Consider the following 18,484-nt stretch of genomic DNA (forward strand, 5'->3'; position numbering starts at 1 on the left):
AGATTTCAATTCATATATACATATATGTGTGTACATGGGTTACAGAGAAGCAGCAAAGAGACATGAAATTATGTCATGCACAAAGATACAGATCACATTTAGGAAAACTTATGTTGAGAAATGGCATAAAAAGTACTTCAGAAGATAAAGCAGACACTAAAATATCAGCCTTTTTTTTTTTTTTTTTTTTTTGACAGAGTCTTGCTCTGTCGCCAGGTGCTGGGCTGGAGTGCAGTGGCACGATCTCAGCTCACTGCAACCTCCACCTCCCAGGTTCAAGCAATTCTCCTGCCTCAGCCTCCCGAGTAGCTGGTACTACATGCATGCACCACCACGCCCAGCTAATTTTCGTATTTTAGTAGAGGCGGGGTTTCACTATCTTGCCCAGGATGTCTCGATCTCTTGACCTCATGATCTGCCTGCCTCGGCCTCCCAAAGTGCTGGGATTACAGGCATGAGCCACCACGCCCAGTCATATCTGACTTTTAAAGAACTTTTGTATATTTAAAAATATTTGGTAGAAGATATAAAATTACTGGCTAGGTGCAGTGCTTACTCCTGTAATCTTAGCACTTTGGGAGGCTGAGGTCGGTGGATCATGAGGTCAGGAGTTTGAGACCAGCCTGGCCAACTTGGTGAAACTCCGTCTCTACTTGCCACCACCAGCTAATACAAAAAATTAGCTGGATGGTGGCAAGCTCCTGTTATCCCAGCTCCCTGGAGACTGAGGCAGGTGAATCACTTGAACCCAGGAGGCAGAGGTTGAGGTGAGCCGTTATCTCGACACTACACTTCAGCCTGGGCAACAAGAATAAACCTCTGTTTAAAAAAGAAGAAAGAAAGAAAGAGAGAAAAAGAGAGAGGGAGGGAGGGAAGGAAGGAGGGAGGGGAAGAAAAGAAATTACTTTATAATTGGTATTACACCTGTTTGTTTGTTTGTTTGTTTGAGACAGAGTCTTGCTTTGTCACCTAGGCTGGAGTGCCGTGGCACAATCTTGGCTCACTGCAAACTTTCTTTTTTCTTTCTGAAAACAGCTCCCTATGCACAGGATGCCCAAGGCCCTTGAAGCTGGAAGAAGAAGCTTTCTTCTTCCAACTAGGAAGCCCTAGAACAACACCTGCTCATGCATGGACCTCAGACATCCAGGATGATAATTGATATTTTCTTGAGCCAGGGCGTCACTGTGCCAGCCAGGCAGGAGGCCTTTGGCTTCCTCTTGGCTCCCTGTCATCTCCACTTCCAACGCTCAAGAGATCCTGCTTTCCCAGCCTCTGGAGTAGCTGAAACAGCAGGTGCTGTTTAGCTCTCTTTTTTTTTTTTTTTTTTTTTTTTTCCTCACTTTAATTGTAGAGAGGAGGTTTCGTTATGTTGCCCAGGCTGGTCTGGAACTCCTGAGTCAAGCAATCTGCCCACACTGGCCTCCCAAAACGATCTGATCATAGGAATAAGCCATTGTGCCTGGTCTGAGATAAAAATATGATTGGATGGGATTATTAACCCGGCTGCTGCTTTCATCTGGGTTTGGCCAGTGTAAGATGTAAGAAAGACATTAAGTCATGAGTAGGTCTAGGATGGGCTGAGATACTGAAGCTCCAGACTACAGAGGGTCCTGTCATAGAAAAACTGGAACCAGTCCTTCCTCCTCTAAGAGCAGGCCTTTCTAGACTGGGGCCCAGAGGAAGACTTTTTTTAGTAGGTGTTTGGGAAATGGCCATTGGTCTGCCCCCTGAGAAAGGCTTCTCTCCAATGTTTGGGCCGTAGTGGGGCATGTCTCCCTGCGTCTCACACATCCACGGCCTCTCCTACCACCTCCCCAACCAGACCTTTGTCATTCTAGTCATGGCCACAGCTGTGACCACGTTCTAGGACACCCAGCTGCCGGTGATGGTCTGCATGGGACTTCTAACGGGTGCCTCTCTCCCTTTCCCACCCACAAACACACACACACTGGTTTTTGCCTCCCATCATGTGAAATGACTTGTATATGGAAATCTATCCACATTGAGAAAGTAGGGTGTAATGTATGTTTATAGAAACTAGCCGGAACAGCCCAGGAGATAGGCAGTGTGAGAACACGGACTGCACATAGGAAAAGTCCAAGTGTGGATCCCATCTGCTGTTTGATCAAACGCGGGCGATGTTATCTACTTGCCACCAATAAGAAATTTATTTGTTTTCAATCATATTAATGAACAAATTTTTCTCAACTGTTCTTGATTTGAACTGCTAAAAGGTGTTCAGTGAGAAATTCCCAGTTGACGTGAATGCATTAGACTCTCAATGTAGATTGAAAGTTTAGAAAAAGAAAACAGAAACACAATCACACCTGTGACTTTTGCCTCTCTTGTTACTCCCGATGATATACAGGGCTACCTTAGGACCCGGTGCGGGGAACAAAACCAAAACTGAAGAGAACCGCTAACAGCAGATCTACGATAAATGCAAGGAAGAGCAGAAACACAATCAAACAGATGCGAAGCCTTCCATAGTGCTGCGTTTCCCAGTAGAATGTGAACTTCCGCACCCTCTCCGCGGAGGCGGCGGGCCAGCTGCGTGTCTCTGGGCATAATTGTGACACGCCTGGCATGGATGGCACACTGTTTGGTGTGTTGAAAGAGGCCCACCAGGTGGGCCTCCCTGCTCCCCTGAATTCGCGGATGGCCACTCTCTGGAAGCGCAGGTTGGGCCTGACGATCTGGACGATCTCGCGCACCAGGTGCGGGAACGGCAGCTTGCGCAGGAGCAGCGGCATGGACTTCTGAGACTTTCCGGTTTTGCGCAGTGCCAGGGTGCCATGTCTGCGGCGGTGAGGCTTCCTGATCCCTGTTGTAGTCAGTACCCTCTTACCGACGACGTTGGAGGCCAGGGTCTTCTTGGGAGCCCGCCAGGCAGTGGCTTTGCGGGCGGTCTGCTTGGTGCCAGCCATGGTGTGGGGCTGTGGCCTGTCCCTTGTCCTTGGGCTGAGCCTGGTGAACTGGAGGCAGCGCTGGTACCAGATGGCAGTGGAGATCGGGCTGTGGGCAGGATTCCGAGAGCCTGTGTTTTGGGATCCATGCAGAGGAGGCTCCCACACACTAACCCCTTCGCACGCAGCCCCAGACTCACCACCTCACTGATCAGAGGGTCCCAGGTTCCTGTATTCAGTCTCCTTGAGTGGCCTTGAGATTCCTAGGTCTACACACAGCAGTGGAGAATCTTTCTCCTAGGCGGTCTTGCTCTGACTGGAGATCTGTGTGCTCTCAGCCAAATTCAGTCTTTTGTAGGAGGCTGGGATGATTGGATTAGACCCACCCAGCTATCTTCCACTGCATTCTGTGCTTCAGCAGATGCAGAACCTAATCAGGGCTGTGAACGCCCATGAAGTCCCTGGGTTCTTCCTACCCAAGGGTGGGACAGACCTCTGGATTGTGCGTTGTGGGAGGGATGGTAAATAAGAGGTGTCCCTTAACATTTTGGGTGCCAAATGATTTCTGAAATTTTATATTTTGTTTACATCACGGAAATAGTTACTTGAAGTTGCACATTTGACAGCTTACATGTCTGCGGAAAGACACCGGCCCTTGAGATCATGAGGTCTTCATCAGATCCCATGAGGATGAAGTGAACCGGGAAGGGGAATATGGAAACCTGAAATGGCCACTCCTCTATGAAGGATTCTCCTGGGGCATTTTTCTCTCCCAAAGTGATGCTTCGGGAAATCTGCTGGTAACCTCCCAGAGAAGGCAAAACTTTTCTGAGAAAACGGTGACATGTGACTGTCACTGATGCCCACCTTGGCTCCTTTTCCACCTGGAATGTGGATTTGATGCCTGAACTGAGCTATTCTACTGTTGCTCAGGATGGAAACACCATGAGATCCTGAGAAGTCAGTTCCGACCTCACTGAGTTGCTGAACCGAGGTCACAGCTTCGCTAAGAAAATATTGAAAACATTGTGTTATTTGAATAGCTTTGGCAGTATCAAGTGATTTTGGGTACCATAGATGAATTGTACAGTGGTGAAGGCTATTTCACTTTAATCTTTATGAACTTTTGTGATACCTGTAACAGAAATTATTGTTTAAATCAATGCAGACTTCATGCACAAAATAAATTTCATGATATCAATACTCACAAAATACTTTCCTGCCAACCTTCTTTTTTTTTTTTTTTTTTTTTTTTGAGACAGAGGAGTTTCACTTTGTCGCCCAGGCTGAAGTTCATGGTCTTGGCTCAAGGCAACCTCTGCCTCCCGGATTCAAGCAATTCTTGTGCCTAAGCATCCCAAGTAGCTGTGATTTCTAGCACCTGCCATGCCTGGTTGATTTTTTTTTTTTTTTGTATTTTGGTAGAGATCGGGTCTCATCATTTTGTCCAGGCTGGTCTTGAACTCCTGAGCTCAGGCAGTCTGCCCATCTCAGCCTCCCAAAGTGCTAGGATTAAAGGCATGAGCCACCACGCCCGGCTCATTTTTAAAATTAGAGCTTAGTGTTATTATTTTCTAGTTGCCTAGTTTAAAAAAAGTTATATTTCATTAGTTCAAAAAAAGCACTCATGTTTTCTATTCCATACATGAATTATATAGTGTTGAAGTGAAGAATTTCAGTGCACTCATCACCTGACTATCCTACAAGGCACCCAATAGGCAGTTTTTCATCCCTCCCCACCCCCTCCCCCTGCCACTTCTCTCTCTGCTGTCCATTTGACCACTCTGCATGAGTTTCCTACCCATAGCTTAGCTGCCACTTCTAATGAGAACGTGCACAATTTGGCTGTAGGTTCCTGAATTTCTTCACTGAAAAGAATAGCCTGCAGTGTTATACAAACTGCTGTAAAACACATGATTTCAGTGTTGTTCATGGCTGAGCAGTAGTCCCTGGCATATGTGCACCCTATTTACCTTTACTCACTCATCAGTGGATGGGCACTTAGATTCATTTTATATCTTTGTAATCATGAATTGTGCTTGGATATGTGCACAGATCTTTTTGGTATAGTGACTTCTTTTTCTTTTGTGTGTATACCCAGTATTTGGATGACTGGATCAAATGGGAGAGGTAGTTTGAGTTCTTTGAGCTACCTCCATGCTGTTCCCCACAGAAATGACACTCATTTGCATTCCCCCAGCAGTGCCTAAGCATTCCCTCTCACCACCTCTACCCAGCATCTATTGTTTTTGACTATTGAATAGCAGTCACGCTGGTTGGGTAAGGTAACATCGAATTGTGGTTTTACTTTGCTTTTCTCTGATGATTAGTGATGTGAGGCATCTTTTCCCCTCCTATTTTTGGCCATTTTTGTATCTTCTTTTGAGAAACTTCTAGGCACATCACTTGCCCACATTTTCGTGGGATTCTATTTGTTTTTTTCTTGTTGAATTGTTTGTAGATTCTGGATCTATTAGTCCTTTGTCAGATGCATCGTTTGCAAGTAGTTTGTCCCATGCTGTAGGTTGTTTGTTTACTGAGAGGATTATTTCTTTTGCTGTACAGAAGTGTTTTCTACTCAATCAGAAATTCTGTGATAAAATGAAAAACTTACGGTATCTGAATATTGAAAGCACTCTCAATTATGTGTCCACAATCAGTATTTGTTTAATAATTAAGGCAGTAACACCATGACAAACCAAGTAAGAATTAAGAGCCTGGAACTATACTGGAGAGATCTGGACCCTCTGAGACATTGACTGGTTTTCTAAAAGACCAAAACAGTTTAGAAATTCCCAGCTGTGGCTACTGCAAAAAAAAAAAAAAAAAAAAAAAAAAAAAAAAAAAATCTTAATAATGCTTGAGAATATCAGATTTTTAAATGTCTAGGGTGGGAGAGTTTAAACTTCATAAATACAGCATTTCCTTCAGGATACATAGCATGTAGAATAATGTTCAGTAAATATATGTTGAAAACTACTTTTTGAGTCTGTTGTCTATAAAGGGGAGGTTAAGGATCAAGTAAACAGCCATCTAATTAGCATGTTTCTTCTTTCTTAAGTTAAAAATCAGAGCCACATCATGGTTTTGGGGTGTGACAATTTTACCACTTTCCTCTGCCAGTATCTTTATGGGTGCATCAAAAAAGGCTCTGCTTGTTATGAATGCTTTTATATACATTCTGCAAAATAATAGTGGTGGTTCTGACATAATTTTTTAAAAATTTTAATTGGGCATAGGCGGACATGGAAGAATTGCTTAAGAAAATTGGAAGGGGTTTCAGAGCAGGAATTGCAGTAATTGGATAAAGAACGATCCCCATTTTCATGGGAAAAACTTTAAATGCTTTCTTCTTTTTAAGAGGAATTAGGGGAGAGAGATCCAAGATGGCTGATCACTAGCAGCTCGGGATCGTAGCTCCCAGTGAAAGCGCAAAGAACGAGAGGACGCCACACCTTCACATGAATTCTTGTTGCTCACGCACCAGGAGATTCCCAGCGGAGGAGCCCCACGGGTCGCCAGCGCGACTCTTGTGACTGGTGAGGCACTTTTGCTGGCACCTCGGAGTGTCGGTTCTTGGTGCAGAGTCAGAAAAGCACCATCAATCTTAACGCCGCTGATTTAGTCGGTGCAGTGGGTTGCTCAGATTTCGGCGCTGAGAATCAGTAAGTTGGACGTCCACTCGGAAACCCAATTACAAAGATGGTAAATACAAAGACTACAGATGGATAAATTAATAATGAAGGGAAGAAAACAGCCAAAAAAGGCTTAGAATACCCAAGATCAGAACGCCTCTCCCTTAGCAGGGGATCCCAGTTCCTCATCAGCAACGAAACAAGGCTTGATGGAGAACGAGTGTGTTCCAATTACAGAAGCAGTTTTCAAAATGTGGATAATAAGAAACTTCTGTGAATTAAAAGAACTTGTTCTAACACAATCTAAAGAAACTAAGAACTTTGAAAAGAGGTTTGATGAAATGTCAACAAGAATACAAAATTTAGAGAGGAAAATAAGTGAATTGATGGAGCTGAAAAACACAATAGGAGAACTACGTGAAGTATGCACAAGTTTTAACAGCCGAATTGATCAAGCAGAAGAAAGGATATCAGAGGTTGAAGACCAACTCAATGAAATAAAACTAGAAGACAAGATTAGAGAAAAAAGGATAAAAAGGAACAAGCAAAGTCTCCAAGAAATATGGGACTATGTGAAAAGACCTAATCTATGCTTGATAGGTGTACCTGAATGTGACGAAGAGAATGAATCCAAGCTGGAAAATATGCTTCAGGATATTATTCAGGAAAATTTTCCCAACTTCGTAAGGCAGGATAATATTCAACTCCAGGTAATACAGAGAACACCACAAAGATATTCCTCAAGAAGAGCAACTCCAAGGCACATAATCGTCAGATTCACCAGGGTTGAAATGAAGGAGAAAATACTAAGGGCAGCCAGAGAGAAAGGTCAGGTTACCCACAAAGGGAAGCCTATCAGACTTACAGCAGATCTCTCAGCAGAAACCCTACAAGCCAGAAGAGAGTGGCGACCAATATTCAACATCCTTAAAGAAAAGAACTTTCAACCAAGAATTTCACATCCAGCCAAACTAAGCTTCATAAGTGAAGGAAAAATAAAGTTTTTTGTGAACAAGCAAGCACTCAGAGAATTCATCACCACCAGGCCTGCTTTACAAGAGCTTCTGAAAGAACCACTACACATATGAAAGGAACAAACAGTATCAGCCTTTCTAAAAAATACCAAAAAGTAAAGAGCATCAATATAATGAAGAATTTACATCAACAAATGGGCAAAATAGCCAGCTAATGTTAAATGGCAGTATTAAACTCACATATATCATTATTAATTCTAAATTTAAATTGACTAAATTCCCCAATTCAAGGACAGACAGGCAATTTGGGCAAAAAACTAAAACCCATTGGTATGCTGCATCCAGACCCATCTCACCTTCAAGGAGATTCAAAACAAGGGATGGAGAGAGATTTACCAACCAAACAGAGAGCAAAAATAAATAAATAAAAAGCAGAAGTTACAATTTTTGCCTCTGATAAAATAGTCTTTAAAGCAGCAAAGATCAAAAGAAGCAAAGAAGGACATTATATAATGATAAAAGAATCAACGCAACAACAAGAAGAGTTAAAGATCCTAAATATATACGCACCCAATACAGGAACACCCAGACATACAAGACTTATAAAGAGACTTAGACTCCTACACGATAATAGTGGGAGACTTCAACATTAATATTAGACAGATCAATGAGACAGAAAATTAACAACGCTATCCAGGACTTGAACTCAGATCTGGAACAAGTAAATGTAATTAACATTTATAGAACTCTCCACTTTACACAAAAGATACACTCTTATTAGTACCACCTCATATCAACTTAGAAGTTTAAACGAAATGTTGGTTGGCTCCTTGTTTGTTACTTTCTTCCCTCATTTTCTTTCATGTCTCCATTATCAAGGACAATTATAGGCATACCCATATTTAGACTGCATTCTAGCCCAGGCAACAAAGCAATACCCCCATTCTCTCTCCCTCTTCCTCTTTCTCTTTCTTCCTCTTCTTTATTCTTTTCCTTATTATTCTTTTTTTCTTTCTAAAAAAAAAAAACAACCTACCTACCAGTAGAAAATATAGGGGGAAACTATATATGTGGGTACGTATATAGAGATATATATGTATATACACACACATATATACTCATATATATAAATTTTTTTATCCTGTAATCTGAAGCCCTTTTGAAATATGACCTCAAACCCATAACTATGAAAGAAAAGATGTATGAATCTGACAACTTTAAAAAAAATATTCTGCATACAAAGAAAAATACAGGTAAAGTTAAAGATAAATGACAAACTAGGACCAAGCATGGTGGCTTACACTTGTAATCCTAGCACCTTGGGAGGCCAAGGTGGGCAGATCACCTTGGGGTCAGGAGTTTGAGATCAGCCTGGCCAACATGATGAAACCCCAACTCTACTAAAAATACAAAAATTAGCTGGGTGTGATGGCATGTGCCTGTAATCCCAGTTACTTGGGAGTCTGAGGCAGGAGAATTGCTTGAACCCGGGAGGCAGAGGTTGCAGTGAACTGAGATCCTGCCACTGCACTTCAGCCTGGGCATCAGAATAAGACTCCATTTTGAAAAAATAAAATAAAATGGCCAACTGGGAGAAAAATTTCTCATTCATGTAATAGAGCTAATAGACTTAATATATAAAAAGTTTATTTAAAAAAGTATTTTTTTAAAAAAAAGAGGAATTAAAAAATGTTCCTAACATTGATGCTTAGAAAGCAGCTAAAGTAAAGGATACAAGTGTCTGTAATTTTTCTCTGGAGCATTATAAAATATGACCTGTATCTGTTCCACAGGTTTCTATGGAAGTCTATCTAATCCATTCAGAGGAGAGTGAATGGCTGAAGGTTTATGTTTTTGAAGAGTTTCTAGGAGGCTTTTCTTATTTTTTCTACTTGCATCTTATCATTAAGAGCTTTTTTAAAAAAAATGAGATAGGTTCTTGCTCTATCACCTAGGCTGGAGTGCAGTAGCAAGATCTCTGCTCACTGCAACCTCTGCCTCCTGGGCTTAAGGGATCCTCCCACCTCAGCCTCCCAAGTAGCTGACACCACTGGGATACCTGGCTAATTTTTGTATTTTTTTGTAGAGAAGGGATTTCACTATGTTGTCCAGGCTGATCTCGAACTCCTGGGCTCAAGTGATCTGTCTGCCTCAACCTCTCAAAGTGTTGAGATTACAGGTGTGAACCACCATGCCCAGGCAGTAAAACATTGTGAATAGACCAACATATATCTTGTTATTTATGAGCTTTATTCATGCGCTGTAGTTGTTTTTCATCTATACATTAGTTAATTTAATCATTTGCCCTTAGATTAAAAATAAACTAAATCAACATTCAAGTGTTTTCCTTTATGCCTCCATTATCTTGCATATTTTGGGGGGTATATGGCCTTCTTCCTCTCTCTTCATTTAAGAAATCATTAATTTAGGCCTCACTCTGGAGCTTTTATCTGTCTAGGTAAAGACCCACTAGATTTTAAGAGAAAAATGAGGCGTATATAAAGCTTAGATAACTTCAGTGTCTTTTTAGAGTATAGTGAGAAATGACTGCATCTGGTAAATAATTTTTAAGAGAAGTAATTTTTTAGTTTATGTTTTACCTGACATTTTGACCTTAGTTTACATATCTGTGTTTTATTTCAGGGGCTAATTTTCAAGTTTGGGATGGTTCTCTTTGAGTTCCCATTTCTTTCTGCTTAGAACCTACCGATCAGGCCTTTAGTACTAGTAAATTTTGAAAACGGAAGGCCCTATGTGACTTACAAAGGTTCTGATGTGAATATGTGTTGCTGTAAAGGGGAAGTGAAGGTGTTGGATTACGCATGACCTTCACAGGTGTTCTCGTACCACAGCGATGCCCCCTCAGGTGAGTTAATAAAATTGGTTAGTTGGTATCAAGGTAGGATAAACACTTAGAACTTTGAATATTTCAATTAACTATCTCCATCTTAAGCTCTATTTTTTTAAGACGATCCCAATGTTATTCTCAGAGTCAATTTTATTGCAGAAGCTCCAGGAATTCAAATGATTAGATTAGCCTGCATATTATGGCAAGGGAAATATTCAGCAATGTTAATGTTACAAGAACTTCTGCTAAATATCATTGTCCCATGAGTTATGGGTCTTGCTATTGTGTCCTGCATTCACTCAAATAGTAGGAGGCAAGTCGAAGAAGCTCATGTCAAACGTTGATCAATTTCCACTCTGAACTCTTAAAATCTAGTTTCTTCAATATGTAATATGTTAATTGAAGGCCAATATGATAAAATAACAAAAGCACCAGACCAATAACTTTATATGCAGAGAAGGGGTGTCAACTGTTCTGGTTCTTTTAGGACCTTTGATTTTGCATCAGCACAATCAGAATTAGTGAAGAAGTGTTGAGAAGTCACATTGCTTAGGGTTTGAATAATTCTAAGTTTGACAGTTATATTAATTTATGGAACGGAGAAGTTGAGTGATTCTAAGTTTCATAATTAATGGCTTAAATCAAGTGTAGAAGGCATTGGTCTTCAATCTTTAAAAATTGTTAAGTCTTTATATCACTCACATATTTTTATGAAGATGTATAATTTTTCGTTACAAGTTTAAATAGTTTAAGATGTTTGCCGTGTTGTAAATTTTGTGACTGAAACATAAAATAGTTCCTTGTTTTCAATATCTTCAGTGTAGGATGGCTGCGGTAGCTCATGCCTCTAATCTCAGCACTTTGGGAGGCTGAGGCAGGTAGATCTTTTGAGGTCAGGAGTTCGAGACCAGCCAGGCCAATATAGTAAAATCCCATCTCTACTAAAAATATAAAATAGCTGGGCATGGTGGTGGGTGCCTGTAATTCCAGCTATTCAGGAGGCTGAGGCAGGAGAATCACTTGAAGTCAGGAGGCGGAGTTTGCAGTGAGCCAAGATTGTGCCACGGCACTCCAGCCTAGGTGACAAAGCAAGACTCTGTCTCAAACAAACAAACAAACAAACAGGTGTAATACCAATTATAAAGTAATTTCTTTTCTTCCCCTCCCTCCTTCCTTCCCTCCCTCCCTCTCTCTTTTTCTCTCTTTCTTTCTTTCTTCTTTTTTAAACAGAGGTTTATTCTTGTTGCCCAGGCTGAAGTGTAGTGTCGAGATAACGGCTCACCTCAACCTCTGCCTCCTGGGTTCAAGTGATTCACCTGCCTCAGTCTCCAGGGAGCTGGGATAACAGGAGCTTGCCACCATCCAGCTAATTTTTTGTATTAGCTGGTGGTGGCAAGTAGAGACGGAGTTTCACCAAGTTGGCCAGGCTGGTCTCAAACTCCTGACCTCATGATCCACCGACCTCAGCCTCCCAAAGTGCTAAGATTACAGGAGTAAGCACTGCACCTAGCCAGTAATTTTATATCTTCTACCAAATATTTTTAAATATACAAAAGTTCTTTAAAAGTCAGATATGACTGGGCGTGGTGGCTCATGCCTGTAATCCCAGCACTTTGGGAGGCCGAGGCAGGCAGATCATGAGGTCAAGAGATCGAGACATCCTGGGCAAGATAGTGAAACCCCGCCTCTACTAAAATACGAAAATTAGCTGGGCGTGGTGGTGCATGCATGTAGTACCAGCTACTCGGGAGGCTGAGGCAGGAGAATTGCTTGAACCTGGGAGGTGGAGGTTGCAGTGAGCTGAGATCGTGCCACTGCACTCCAGCCCAGCACCTGGCGACAGAGCAAGACTCTGTCAAAAAAAAAAAAAAAAAAAAAAGGCTGATATTTTAGTGTCTGCTTTATCTTCTGAAGTACTTTTTATGCCATTTCTCAACATAAGTTTTCCTAAATGTGATCTGTATCTTTGTGCATGACATAATTTCATGTCTCTTTGCTGCTTCTCTGTAACCCATGTACACACATATATGTATATATGAATTGAAATCTGGGCGTTGTGGCTCACGCCTGTAATCCCTTCCATTTGGGAAGCCAAGGTGAGCAGGTCACTTGAAGTCAGTGGTTCAAACCAGCCTGCCAAAATGGTAAAACCTCATCTCTATTTTTAAAAATACAAAAATTAGTCCAGTGTGGAGTGGTGTGCATTTAGTCCCAGCTACTCTGCAGGCTGAGACAGGAGGAGCGCTTGAGTTCAGGAGGTGGAGGTTGCAGTGAGCCAAGATCAGGCCACTACCCTGCAGCCCGGGGCACAGAGCAAGGCTCTGTCTCCAAATAATAATAATAATAATAATAATAATAATAATAATAAATAAAAAAATAAAAATTGAAACAAAATTTCCATAGTCCCCTCACCCAGCCCAATTTATTTTCAGAGTACCTGATAAACCACTTGTTTCCTTGTGAGTTGGAGATTTTTTTTTCAGACATCTGTTTTCTAACGCGTGATTTCATAAAATGTCTCGTTTTTACTGTTAAATTTTTCTTTATTGTTGTGAAATGTGAAGTTTGCGATTCCGTGAGGAAGACGGAATTCTGAAAGGCCCCCTGCATTTCCCGCGCCTCAGAGACACGCCCTGCATCTGCCCCTCCCTGGAGTGTGGGCGGAACCCGGAACTGATGAGCCGAACAAATCGCTCAGTGATACCCTGAACCAATAGCTGTTAAGTGCTGGGTCTCACTGAATCATCTGAGCTCTTTATATGGAATTGAATCATCTGAGCTCGTTATATGGGACTGAACCTCCTTGAAGTTACAGAGATCTCCAGCCAGAGAGAGTTTCACCGGAAGGAGATTCCTCAGGGCTGACTCTGCAGACCCAGGGAGCCCCCACAGCCCAGACCCGGGCAACCTGCAGGAGTTGAGAGCATTCTCCCAGGAGCAAGCAGAGCAGACAAGTGGGCCTGGGTCTCACAACCCCCAGGCATCGAATTCCCCCACCAACCCGAAACAGATCACAGCCAGACCTTTCCCAGGTCAAGGCAACGTCCACGCAGCCAGGCCCTGGAGGTCCCTTGTACGACTTTGAGTAGGAGGCAATCCCTCGGCCTAGTGGAACTTCTGACCTGTGAGTTGGGGTTTGTTTTAAAGTCCCCAAATGTATGAGAATTTATTCTGCATTGATCTTAAACTAATATACTCTCCATCCATAAGTTTCTTCACATTGCGGAAGTGAGAAAACCAGCATGTGTGTTTGTGTGTGGGAGGGGGAGGCAGGGAGCTCTGTGCAGTTGGGGCTGAGCTATGGCTCAGCAGAAACACAGCAGCTAAAGTCTTTGAAACTTTCTCATTGCAGTTCCATAGTCTAACCACCCCCGCTGGATATTCGGCCTCTACAGCGCTGCCATGGACTAGATCTGCGTCTCAGCCATAGAGAAAGGCTGGCAAACAGGCGTGTCTGCTGAGATGTTCACCATGCCTCGAGGTCTGGGAGCCAGCAACAAGGATGGAATCCCAGAGGACCTAGATGGGAACTTGGAAGAACCCATGGATCAGGAAAGTAAGCTCAGGAGTCAGGACGTTATGGACCTCACAGCAGATGCCAAGGAAGCCTCAGTCTCAGCTCCTCCTGCATCCAAAAGACTGAAGACAGATGCCAAAGGAAAGAAGGAGAGGAAGCCCACCGTGGATGAAGATGAGGCTCAGAGGATGACAGCTCTGCTCTCGGCCATGTCTGAGGAGCAGCTGGCCCGCTATGAAGTGTGTCGCAGGTCAGCTTTCCCCAAAGCACGCGTTGCAGATCTGATGCAGTCTATCATGGGCAGGTCGGTGCCTGAGAACGTGGCCATTGCCATGGCTGGAATAGCCAAGGTCTTGGTGGGAGAGGTGGTGGAAGAGGCCCTGGACGTGTGTGAGATGTGGGGAGAAACGCCCCCGCTGCAGCCCAAGCATTTGAGGGAGGCTGTTCGCAGGTTAAAGTCCAAGGGCTTCTTCCCCAACACCAAGTACAAGAAAATCATGTTCTTCTAGGCCCAAGGCCAGAGGAAAGGACTGTTTGTGCCGGAAGTACTGCATCTGTCTTCTTATGACAGGACTGTGTTTGCTGCAGCTTCTGCCTCTCGGTTTACCCTGGATTGACCCATGGTCTTCACGTCTTTCTCAAACTCTGACATTGGCCTTCCCTAGATGAAGACAGTGGCTTGTTTTGTCATCACTTTGACTAAATATTGGGGCTTCGTAGGGCATATAGAGGCATTTTTCTGTGTCTTCCCAGTTGGAAGAAGATAGGTACACGGCCTGGAGTTTTCTGTGGGCTGGGAGATGCTTTCAGAGATGGGACTTGTACGGTTTTACACTGAAGCCTGGAGTTGCTGTGGCTTAGCTTTTGTCATTATATCTGGTTTCAGTAAGTGAAGCCCGCAGAGAGTTTTTTCTTGTGTTACTCTACCCTGAAGGCTGTGTCCTGAGCAGGAGCACTGCAATGGTTGTCTTTGTGTGTATTTTAAATTTTTGTATGGGGTGTTGTTTTTGTCATCATTGAACTGTTTCCAATCTGAGGAAATAAAAGTGAAATCATGAAGCGTTATTTTTCTCTTATTTGACTGTTCTCGTGTTCCTCCCTACTTTGCTTTATGTCAGTAAGTGTTCTTCTACATTACTGGAAATTAACATAGCCTAGGAGAATCCTGTAAGACTAGAGAGAGAGAATGTCCTCACACATTCCAAATCTTCTCAGTGTTTAATATATAGGCACAGTTCTCTAGAAGGTATTTTGCAGTAAGTCTCATCTTTCCAGGAAAAATCTTTGACCGCTTTCATGGCTGGTTGTATTACATGTTTATAACAATGTAAGTTTTCCTGGGGCTTCATTGCCATTCTTAAAGCCTATCTCATAATGTACATTTGGTGACTGCCTAGACCAGGCGTCCCCATACTTTTTGCACAGGGGACCAGTTCACCGTCCCTCAGACCGTTGGAGGGCTGCCACATACTGTGCTCCTCTGACTGACCACCAATGAAAGAAGTGCCCCTTCCTGAAGTGCGGCAGCAGGGTGGGGGGGCAGATAAATGGCCTCAGGGGGCCGCATGTGGCCCGCGGGCCGTAGTTTGGGGATGCCTGGCCTAGACAAATGTGGTCTCTGGTTGGAGCTGGTGAGGTAGTGAGGCGATGACTAACAAATGGAAGGACTGCACCTTACCGTGATTTTCTTTTTTTCTTTTTCTTTCTTGCCTTTCTTTCTTTTGTTTTCTCTCTCTCTCTCTCTTCTCTCTCTCTCTCTCTCTCTCTCTCTCTCTCTCTCTCTTTCTTTTTGAGATGGAGTCTTGCTCTGTCACCCAGGCTGGTGTACAGTGGCACAATCTCGGCTCACTGCAACCTCTGCCTCTCAGGTTAAAATGATTATGCTACCTCAGCCTCCAGAGTAGCTGGGATTACAGCTTGCTTCCGAAAACCACCTGTCTGTGAACACCAGTTTGCAACGATCATCTGCACTTTAAAAGACACATAGAGAGAGAGCCTATTGATACTGCAGCTTTGCTTCACATGGTGATATTACCAGCGCTTCTGTAGCCCCCCAAATTTAGTATAACACACTGTTTTAGAGTATTCTTGATTTTATTCTTTCTAGAGGTGATCTACTCAGAAAATCAAACCTGAATACAGCAACATAGAAAAGAAAGTATTAAGATGTGAAAGAAAGTAGGTCCATCCGGAGTTATAAAGTTATTCTGTAGTCACTTTGTACATACTCTACCATTATTATGGGAATAAAGACCTGAAATTCATCATAAAATAAAGACCTGAGATTGATTATGGAATCACTGTGAACCTTCCCAGCACAGCTCGCGGATACCCACAGTGCTATTTCTGTCTGTTTCCCTTTGCCACGTACCCCCTGAATCACAGAATACGAGCAAAAAGATCTAAAAGCCCCCACAGTTCAGCTCTAATATTGAATAGAGAATAACATCAAGTATTTTTTTCTGAAGCCAAATATACCCCGTAAACGTGTTGCTTTATTTCTTTTTAAACTTAGCTTTTGCTCTTAAAATGGTACATAGAACCTATCATTGATTGGGTGTGTACTGCAGAAATTTTTAAACCTTACCAAGAATGGGGAAACTCTATTTCACACCAACATATTATGATTTATACATAATGTGCTTTCATTTTATTTTACCAACTTCCTTGTTAGGGAGTTAGACTGGTGGGTCTGAGGGAGGGACATGGAGGGACAAAGTGCTTGAGCAACCAAAATAAGTAAGATCCAAGCATCTCAGTATCTCCCTCTTTATATTGCTCTCAGCTCCTTCCTTTCTCATGGCATGGGGGAGTCTTGGAAGCTGTGTTCTGGCAGATGCGGCAGGCCTAGCACTCTCTGAACACTAGAAGTACAGAGAACCTTGCCCAAGTAACCTCAGGTGGCGACAAGCGTCTACAGAGGGCAGCGAGGGTAGTGATCGGACACACAAGGCTGGAACGTTGATCTGATATGTCCTCCACCCGCTACTCCCCGCCCCCGGCCACAGAACTCAATGCTTTTCATGGAGTCTGAGTAAAGCTGAGCTGCTGAAGACAAAAATGAGTCAGAGGTCAATTCAGGAGCGGAACAACAGTGCTGTTTTTTCAGAGAGGAAAAAATGGATTGGCTGAGAAGTGTCTTTACACATTCTAATCTTCTCAATATTTAATATCATATAGCTACAGTTCTCTAGAAAAAAAATTGTGGAAAGTGGTATCTTTCCAGGAAAAATCTTTGACAGCTTTCAAGGCTGGGTGTATTACGTGTTAATAACAATGTATGTTTACTGGAGCTTGCCTGCTTTTGTCCCCTCACCAAAGTACTTAGCATGTGCCAAATGCAGTTTAAACAATCTATCTGCTCTGTTTCCAAGTGCATAGATAGCATCTAAGGTCTGGTCTTCAAAAGTACAAGTTCAAGAGTACCAACTAAACAAAATGTTATACCCCAATTAGTCAAGTTTAAATAATACTTTAAGAATAATAGTAATTTAATGGAATTATGTTTCTACGAAGAAGGATACAAAGTAGGGTGATAACTTTCATATTTAGCAAAGAAGGGGGCCAGGCTCTCATAAAACGAATGCAGATAGATCTTCTGTAATAGTTTCATAACTATCACGAATATTGGAGAGACATGTTATACAATTTCAAGTTACTGCTGTTAGGTAGAAAGGGCCCATTCCCCATGCCCGGGACCCACATCCAGCGGACCGCCTCCGGAACCCATCCCCTCTTGCCACATGGCTCTTCCTTCTTCTTTGTTTAACCTCCACCAATCACTCCATAACACCTCACCTGTACTCCCCACCTTAGCCCGCCAAAGCTAAGCCAATCCCTGCACTCCACAATACTCCCCCTTCGCCCATGCCCAACAGCCACCAATCACTTCACAACCCCTTGCCTAAACAGGCCGCCGCCCCTATAAAAACCCTCTCCGGCAGCTGCTGGGTGCAGCTCTTCCCTCTCCCGCTCGAGTTGCCCGCAAACCCCAATAAACCTGGACTCGGCTTAACAACTCCTCGCTCTCATTTGCTTTGGGAAGGGTCTCTGCGGGTCGCACAACTGCCACACTTAGGAATATCTAGCAGTCTATCTATCTAGATAAAGAAACTTTTTCTTTTATACAAACCTAATAATGAGATAAAGTGTTTTTTTTTTTCTTTTGAGATGGAATATTGCTCTGTCACCAGGCTGGAGTGCAGTGGTGCAATCTCGGCTCACTGCAACCTCCGCCTTCTGGGTTCAAGTGATTCTTCCACTTCAGCCCCCTGAGTACCTGGGACCACAGGCACGTGCCACCCTGCCTGGCTAATTTTTGTATTTTTAGTAGAGATGGGGTTTCACCATGTTGGCCAGGATGGTCTTGATCTCTTGACCTTGTGATCTGCCCGCTTTGGCCTCCCAAAGTGCTGAGATTACAGGCTTGAGCCACCACGCCCGGTCAAGTTTTTCATTTTTAATTAGTTTTTTCTAGTCATGCATTCAAGGGAGCATGACACTGTTTGGTAAAATGAGATGATTCCACATCATGTTTTTGTTTGGTTTGAAAGATGAAAGAGCTGAAAAACCTTTTGTCACAGAAATGCCACCCAATTAATCAA

Source organism: Saimiri boliviensis, chromosome 1 (assembly GCF_048565385.1).
Source record: "Saimiri boliviensis isolate mSaiBol1 chromosome 1, mSaiBol1.pri, whole genome shotgun sequence".
Lineage (NCBI taxonomy): Eukaryota > Metazoa > Chordata > Mammalia > Primates > Cebidae > Saimiri > Saimiri boliviensis.